Source organism: Ochotona princeps, chromosome 7 (assembly GCF_030435755.1).
Source record: "Ochotona princeps isolate mOchPri1 chromosome 7, mOchPri1.hap1, whole genome shotgun sequence".
Taxonomy (NCBI): Eukaryota; Metazoa; Chordata; class Mammalia; order Lagomorpha; family Ochotonidae; genus Ochotona; species Ochotona princeps.
In genome coordinates this window covers 18,454,879-18,464,058 of record NC_080838.1, presented here as the reverse complement: position 1 = coordinate 18,464,058, position 9,180 = coordinate 18,454,879, and the positions used below count along the sequence as shown (strand labels likewise).

The window sequence follows — 9,180 nt, the reverse complement described above, 5'->3', positions numbered from 1 at the left end:
CAGTATGGGAAATAAAAATAATAAAAATAGAAAACAAAATAAAAACGTGTCATTAACCATGGCATTACATGGAGATTCTTATCATTTCAATTGGGTATAAATGCATCTGCTTTACTTTATAGAATTGTTACTATCGTTTATAGATAAATTACATGTAAATATGAGAACGATGCCACATGCCATGAGTCATAGAATGGAATCAATTAAATTTTCTAGTGTCATTATTAATGCAGTTGACAATAAGTTTCTGTAATTAACACCATAGGAAAAGAGCTATGTTAAATAACTCTTTGGTGCCACTGAACGAAAGTAAGGTAGGTTTAATGGATCATGAAATAATTTTATATCTCTTCAGATGAGAACTAAATGTTACAAAGTAACAGAAGTTTTCCATTGCAAAATAAGTGATTGAGGGCCCAATATGGTAACCTAATGGCTAACATCCTTGCCTTGCATGCTCCAGGATCCAACATGGGCACTGGTTCGTGTCGCAGATGCCCCACAAACTTTCTGTTTGTGGCCTGGGAAAGCAGTCAAGGATGGCACTAGGCCTTGGGACCCTTCACTCACATGGGATTCAGATCAGACACTGTGACATGGGATGTGGGTTTCCTAAGCAATATCTTCACTTTTTTATACATAATCAAATCCAGGGATATAAAAATATAATTTTAATTACTTTTCTAAGAAAATGAAAACAATATTTAAGGATATTAAACTTACATTTTATCCATTGCATAATTTGTTGAACTAATAGATCAAAAATTTCAGCTATTCCAGAGGTGAGATCAAAGAATAATATCCAAAATTTATTTCATTGAAGACATTCATCTACTTATATATGTTGTCTGTAAAGCTGATAACAAGCAATAAAGTAGACTAATTTTTAAATAAGTATCTCTGTTATTTACCTGTTTTTTTAAAGATAGAACCCTTTCTGAAATACAACAATACTAATGAACTCTGTAAAGTCACTTCTTAATTCCACAGAATAAAATAAATACATAACTTATTTCTCCAAAAATAGAGTAGAAATTTGAACAAAAGGAAGGATTTAACGTAAATCTACAAAAGACATGCTCTTAAGGCAGTGATGAGAGAAGGAAATTAGGAATGTGAGATTCCAGATTACATTGCCTGTATAAAAATAATTCATATCCAGCAACCATCATTGTAAAACAGGCTCCAAATATGGGGGATGACTCTACCTTAGATTACAATTTTTACCCAAACTTCAGTCTCAATCACTTATTTTTTAAGATTTATTTATTTTATTTTTTATTGGAGAGCCAGATTTACAGAGAGAGGGAAAGAAAGAGCTTTCATGTGCTGACTAACTCAACAAGTGGCCACAATAGCTAGAGCTGAGCTGATCTGAAACCAGAAGCCAGGAGATTCTTCCAAGTCTCACCACATGCATGGGCCACCATTAACTTCTTCCCAAGGCCTTACGCAGGGAGATAAGTGGGAAGTGGAACTGCTGGGACTCAAATCAGCAATCATTTAGGATGCAGAATCCACAGGTGAAAGTTAAGCTTGCTATGCCATGTCTCTAACCCCAGGTTTTATTTGTTTTAAATTAGTGAAAACTGCAAAGAAACTATTTTTCTCTACATTCTAAATTTTGAACAAATTATAGGGTTTTTCCTTTCAGATTGTCACAAGTTTGCACACACAAATGTACATGTTTACAAAACAGTTTGATTCTTCATGTTGATCTACACTGTGTTAAAGGAAATAGATGGTTGGGGCTGAGTTATACAGCTTACTTGCACACAGAGCATTGTACAGATTCAGCCTATAACCAGCTTTTCTTGGGCTCATTCTTCTTATTTTCCTCAGAAATGCCTCTTATGTTTTACAACTATTACACACCATGATATTCAGAACTGACCACAGCTTTATAGGTGAAATTCTGTTCAATACCATGATTTCTCTGAGTTTACAGCAACATTATGTTAGTTTTTTTTTTCCTTTCATCCTTTGGTGTCTGTTTGTTGTACAGGCCTATATACCATCGGCTTTCTGTTCTTTTCTTCAGGTATTTTTGTTATTTCTGCCTTCTAGGTTTTTTTGATTATTTTTTACCTAATAAATAGTGCTTGCTTTGTCTGTAGCAGAATATTAGTTTCCTATTTGCTTGTTATTCTTCAAAATTACTTACAAATGTGAAATTACATATAAACAGTGTCCTGATTTATCTTTCTTCATGTCAAAAAGAAATGTAACAAAATGTGAACTGTGATTGACTTTTTGGTATCACTACTTTGCAAAATTTGATTTTGGCTAGACTCAAGCATTTTAAGATTAGTTTGAACAATTTGATATATTTACATTACTTTCAGTTCATTAAGGTTTGAGGAACACAAACATAAATATAGACCCTGTGGTCTCTTATTCACAACACATGTGAGTGGAAAACATAAAATGACATTTAAACTCATTTTGTGGCATTGTTGGAAGTACTAAGGGAGATTATTTGTGAAATTCAATCGTATATCTGATGCTTGAAACAATTATGTAATAAGTACTTCACACACAAAATTAACCATTGCAATCATAGGTGAAATTCTTCTTCTTGTTTTTGCAGATCACAATGTTGAATTGACATGGAGTTAAGCCTCTGTCTAATTATAAAGCATATACAGGTTCATTAGGTTTAAAAACCCAACATGGAAAAGGCTAAATGCCATGGTATAAATAAAAAGTCAGCGATACTCAGGTAAGCTAAGATTGGTATTGTTCAATAAGTGGGACACGGAAGAATTTGTGATATTCTTCCTGGCCTTAGGTGAGGGATGGAATCTGGTTATAATATGAAGGTTATGTACAAGGGCAAGTATAAATGATTCTAAAGTGATAGCCCATTAATGACAATAGGTGCTGATATTTTCCAACTGCAGCAATGAGAAATGAGATTGATATGGTAAGGTAGTAGGAGGAATATTTGAATGCTGAATGAAGTAATTTGAATTTACTCAACAGGCATTGCTGAGTAATGGGAGGTCTTAAAGGCTGAGTAAAATTAGTTTAACACATTTTTACAGAAATTTATTGTGAAATAGAATATGGATTAAAGGTGAGGAGAGATTGGAGACAATGAATTTTGTTAGGATACCTTAACAATAGTACAGTTCATGGGTAAGTAGTGGTCTGAATTAAGTACTACATTTGGAATGTAGGAAGGATGTAAAATATATCACATGGGGAGAGTTCATTGGATTCGATACAAAACTATCTGTAAGAAGAAGAAGAAATCAAAGAAATTGGAAATGTGGAGCTTCTGTTATGGGTCCCATTAGAAATAAAATAGGAGCATTAGTTTTAGACACACTGAATTGCAACATGTGGACATTTTATCATCAAATATGAATGTGCAGCAGCTATTTGGGAAAATGGAACTAGAATGTCTAGAAGTTAGATTTGGTGATGAGGACATGAGATTGGATATGATTTCTTAAGAAGAAAAGAACGGAAAGCAAATTATATCTCATAATAACAATTATATTACAAAAAGTAGCTCAAGATATACATGGAAAGTTAGTACTATGTCTGACATGACAGAAGATACTTTATATAGATTATCTCCTACTTGGAGGAAACTCAGAGACGCAGTTATCAGAATGATTTGAGGCTTCCTTTCAGATAATCATTTATTCATCAAATGAAATACTTTTTTTTGTCTGCTCCAATCACATGTTGAATACAAGCATGCATGGTATATGTTCTCATGAAGCTTTCTATTTATATTTTATCCAGAGTAATGTCTATGTAAATTCTGAAAACCAATGAATTAAGCCACTGTTTGCAGTGCTAGCACATTGTTTTGGAGTACTGACTTTAGCATTAGCTGCTCTGTTTCTGATTCAGCTTTCTAATAATGCACCTGAGAAGGTGGCAGAAGATGACCCAAGGGCTTGGGTCCCAAGAGTCCTTCTCTGTTACTGGCTTTGGCTTGGTACAGATCTGACTGCTGTGACGATTTGGAGAGTGAACTGTTGGAGTGATTTTCAAATGAATAAATATTTCTTAACAACAACAAAAAAACCCACAATTCAATGAACATGTTAGACATATAAGAAGCAATAAGAAATTGGTTTTAAGAAGCTGCAGTTGAGAGAATAGCAATTATGCACAGAAAAATTTGACAGTCTGTGTTTAAATGATCCAGAAACAGTCTTTCTTATTTTTGTTCCTTATTATTATTATTATTATTTTCTATGATTCAGTTTTGTAGGTAAAGAAATACCCCTTCCCCCTCCTTCATGCTCTTCTTTCTCCCTTCCCACCACATTACCCCGTATTATAACAGTAGTAGAGTCCTTTAATAACAGTGACAAGTTCAGCATTCTGCTTTTTTAAGTGTATCATGGCACTATAGGTATAGGCAATGGTAGAAAATCTAGCATCGATTGTCAAGGTACATTTGAGAGTTTCATTAGGAGTATTCCTTTTCTTCAAGGGTAGAGATGCATAGTTCAGCATATCTTCACACTTGGCCCCATTTTCAGTTCATTTATAAGACTATATGTATGTAACTGTTTACCTATATATCTATTTGTGTTTTGCATACAGGATGCTTTATATCAGAGAGAACATACTGCATATATCCTTTTGGGATTGGATTATTTCACTAAGCATAGTGGTGTTTATTTGGGACCATTTTGTTAAGAATGGTAGGATCTCATTCTTTCACTGGCTAAGAATTCCATGGAATGGCTGTGACACACTTTTTTTTTTCATTCCTCTTTTGATGGGCTTCTGGGATGTTTCCTTGTCTTCACTATTGTGGATTATGCTGCTGTAAATATTGGATCACAGGTCACTTTCTCCTATACAAACTTCATTTCCTTTAGATATATTCCCAGGAGTGAGAAAAGCTGAGTCATATCATAGATCAATTTCTCATTTTTGAGAACTCTGTATATTGACTTCCATAATGGGTGCAATAGTATCCACTCCCACTAACACTGGAGTAGGGCACACTATCCCCACATCCACACTAGAAATGTTATTAGTTGATTTCTGAATATAAGGCATTCTCAATAGAGTTAGGTGGAACTTAAATGTTGTTGTTGTTTTTTTTCTTTTTTTGCATTTTCCTATTAACTAGTGAGCCTGAGAATTTTTTCCATACATCTATTAGATATTTGAATTTGTTCTTTTGAAATGTGCTTGTTCATTTTCTTTATGGATTTTTCAGTAGGACTGTTTGCTTTTCTGTCATTGAGTTTCTGAAGCTGCTATTTTAAAAGGGACCATTCTTACAATTTCTTTCTCAGCTAAGGAGTTGTTTGTGCATTCTGGAGTCATTAATTTTCTGTTAATTGATTTTGTACCCTGTTATCCTATCACACTTTTTAATGAGTCTGTTTGCTGAGTCTTTTGGTACTCCTATGTCTAGAATCAGGTTGTCTATCGCTTCTCGGCCTTTTGGCTAAGATCAAGTGTAGAATCATGTTGTCTACAAACAGGGATCATTTTTGTTCCTCATATCATATTTGAATTCCCTTCTTTTCTTTTTCTTGCCTAATAGCTCTAGCAAGGATTTTCAATACTATATTTTGTATAGCAATAAAAGTAGTGGAAATCTTTGTCTAGTTCCTGATTTAGTGGGAAAGTTCCAAGTCTTTCTCCATTCACTGTGATGTTGGCACTGTGTTTTTCATATATTGCTTTGTTTATGATATAGAATGTTCTTTTTAAGTCTCGCTAGTTAGGGTTTTTAGCATGAAGTAGTATTGGGTTTTATCAAATGTCTTCTCTGCATTTATTGAGAGGATCATGTGGCTTTGATTCTTTGTATTGCTGATGTGGTGTGTCACATTTATTGATTTTTGTATGTTAAAACATCCCTCAATGTCAAGAAAAAATCCGACACGATCCAGGTTAATGACCTGTCTGAGGTATTGTTGGCGTCCATTAGTTAGTAAATTGTTGAGGATTTTTGCATCTGTGTGAATCAGGAATATCAATTTGTAATTCTCTTTTGCCATTTTGTCTCTGTTGGGCTAAGGTATTAAAGTGATGTTGACATCATAGAAAGAGTTTGAAAAGATTGCATACCTTTCTATTATTTTGAATACCTTGTAGACGATTGTGTTAAGTTCTTTTTGAAACGTTTGATAGATTCAACAGTGAGAACTTCTGGTTCTGGGGTTTTGTTTATTAGGCGTGATAATTACTGATTTTATTTCAGTCCCAGTTATAAGTTCATTTAAGTTTTCAATTACCTCATGATTCAGTTTTGAAAAATTGTTTGTGTCTATACATTTATCCATTTCTTCAATATATTCCAGTTTTTTGGTGTGTTTTTGCTTGTAACAGTTCCTGATTATTCTGTTTCTCTTCTGGTAATCCTTCTCTCTCCATTAATTTCCTCATTATATTCTACCATCTTGCTCTCCAAAATCAATAACAAAATTTTAACAGCATTCCCATTAAAGTCAAGAGTGAGAGAAGAACATCTCTTTTGTCATTCCTAATTAGCCTTCATCCAAAATTTCTAGATAAACCATTTTCTTCACCTTTTGCATTATTGGTTGACATATAAAAGGTTGTTAACTCTTAAATCCGAGCAAAAAAGAACAACACATCCTCAGACAGTATACACAGGTAGGCTGCAATTACACAAAATCAGTAGGAAGCCAGCTTTTCTCAGTTTTTTCCTGCTTTTTTCCAGCTTTTTCCAGCTTTTTCCTGCTTTCTACTCCAGCCTGCCTTGGAAAAGTCCTCAAAATCCAAAGTGATTTCTGGATCCAGCAATCACTGCATTCCAGCCAGTGAAGTATAAAAACCACTGCCCCGTTGTGACATCACTGTTCATAGTTCATTGACAACAGTTGATGCCATAATGAGTGACAATGGAGGCTGTGAAAGATATTTATTAAACATGGATATACGCCCAGCTGAAAACTCCAGACTGCTGTTAAGGAAGAAAGGGTACATTCTGTAAATCCACTTAAAGTTATTGCCCCAGTATAGTCCAAAATACATCCAATTGATATAAAAATGGACAGTGAAAGAATAATGTAAAGGAAAAATGCGCTAAAAACTGCAAAACTTTGGTAAAACTTAAAAATAAGTTTTTAAATGAAAATAATTACATGTTCAAGGATTAGAAGATTTGGTAACAAATATCTCATTCTGCCCCACTTTAGTTAACAGGCATTGTATAACTAGATTAACATGAAATTTTTTAAAAAATGTTTTGAAGTGTTGAAAAAAACATGGATTAGGACTGGTGAGAAATTTCCAGGGGGAAAAAAATGAAATGAATCAGATGATCCAATGTGACTTAATGGACTTAACTGAATTATTTGTCTGCATGATCTCTGGAAAGAGTGAGACTGAGGTTGACCATGCTCCTGAAAAATCCTTAAGCCATCAAGACTCAGATGATTTTCTCTGCTTACCAACAAAATTTTAAACATTATATGTCAAACACATAGAATAAAGATAAAATTAAAAAAAAAACCCTTGCAGTCAACAGTGAGAGAAGTATGCTTGAAAATATAAACAAATAGCAAAGGGTCAATGCCTTCATAGAACATTTAGAATAACTGTTAGAAGTCAACAAGAAAAATGTGAAAATACAAAATGAATAAGTGAAGGGCTTGAAATACAATTGAACATGACAATAATTATTTATTTAATGGATAAGTTTATCAAAAAAATTCTTAGTAATAAATAAAAATAATACTTTTTAAATGCCATAGCATCTAATTTAAGTAGAATTTCTTAGATTTATTTACTAATTTCAAAAGTAGAGTTACTGCAAGACACAGAGAAAAGACAGAACTTCCATCTGACAGTTCACTTCCCAAATACTTGAAAGAACCAGGGCTGGTCCAGGCCAAAATCACAACGTGGCCTGCTATGGGGATGACAAGGGCCTGGACACTCAGACACACTTACGCTTGTCGTAGGTCCATTAGCAGAGATCTGGCTAAAGAAGAGCAAGCAAGACTCAAACTGGTGCTCATCTGGAGTGCAAGCCTCTCAAGTGATGACTTAATCTACTGCACTACAACACTATCCCCAGAAAGCTTTTATTAAGTCATAGTAATCCACACTGGGATACATAGACATGTTAGCTCTGTTTGTTGGGAGAAAAATTTAAATAACCTCTCCAAAAACTTTTCATTTAGTATTATGAAAATTCCAACAATCATTCATCTAAACACTCCTCCTTCTAAGTAAATGACTTGGCCTTCCATTCCATATAGTAAACAAAAATCATAAGACCAAATTTCTTGCCACCAAGTCTACATTCTTTTGTGTCTGCACTTATTCTCTTCTCTTCCTTTGGAAGACAGATGAGTCTCCTCCTTGCTGAAACCAATCACATGTTAAAGAGATTTTTCTCTATGCTTATATTTAATGCAGCTCAATTCACAATAGCTATGATATGGAATAAACACAAAAGTCCATCAACTGATGACTAGATGAAGAAATGCGTAATACTGTGAACTATTACTCAGCCATAAGAAGAATGATATTCTGTATTTTGCAATAAAATATATGCAACTAGAAATGGTTAGTGAAATAAGCTAGTCTCAGAAAGATAAATATCATGTATCTTTTGGGTGTGGAAGCTATTATAAAATACAAAATGTATAGGAATGAAATGGACATTTTGGATTATGACTTTCATTTTTAGATTCTGCTTATAATCCTGTGGAACTGTGGTCTTCTACTTTTCACTTGTTGAATACTATCATGGCTAGTTAGCTTAGGTTTTGAATAGACTGGATTAAATTTCTATCTTTGCCAAAACTGATGAAGAGAGGAGCAGGGGCAAAGGAGTTTGCAAGGGGGACATACGGGGATGAGGGAGCCATGGTTGTCTTCCAGGAAGTGTAGAAGCAAGAAATCTATTTTTATATTAATTTTTAAAAAAGCAAGACTTACCATTTTTCCCAACAAATGGTAAAATACAGACTATGCTTATCAACCATAATGCAGTTTTTGAAACCAATAATACATCAACAAAATATCCACCTATATTAGAAATGTAAACTCTTCTAAAGACCAAAGTAATCAAATAGATTTCTTAATGAGACCTATTTGAAGAATTAATTTCTGTGCTTCCCATTCCTCAAGAAAATAATGTACCCCAAGCCTACCCATAGTGAGTGAAATGCAATTCACTGTCCCTTAACTTGGGCATGCATTTAA

At 33.9% G+C, this 9,180-nt stretch overlaps 1 pseudogene; it reads left to right on the top strand.

Annotated features, from left to right (window-relative positions):
- The first annotated feature begins 5,417 nt into the window (after nucleotides 1-5,417).
- LOC118759090 (U2 spliceosomal RNA) lies at nucleotides 5,418-5,595 on the top strand (annotated as a pseudogene).
- The last annotated feature ends 3,585 nt before the right edge of the window (nucleotides 5,596-9,180 follow it).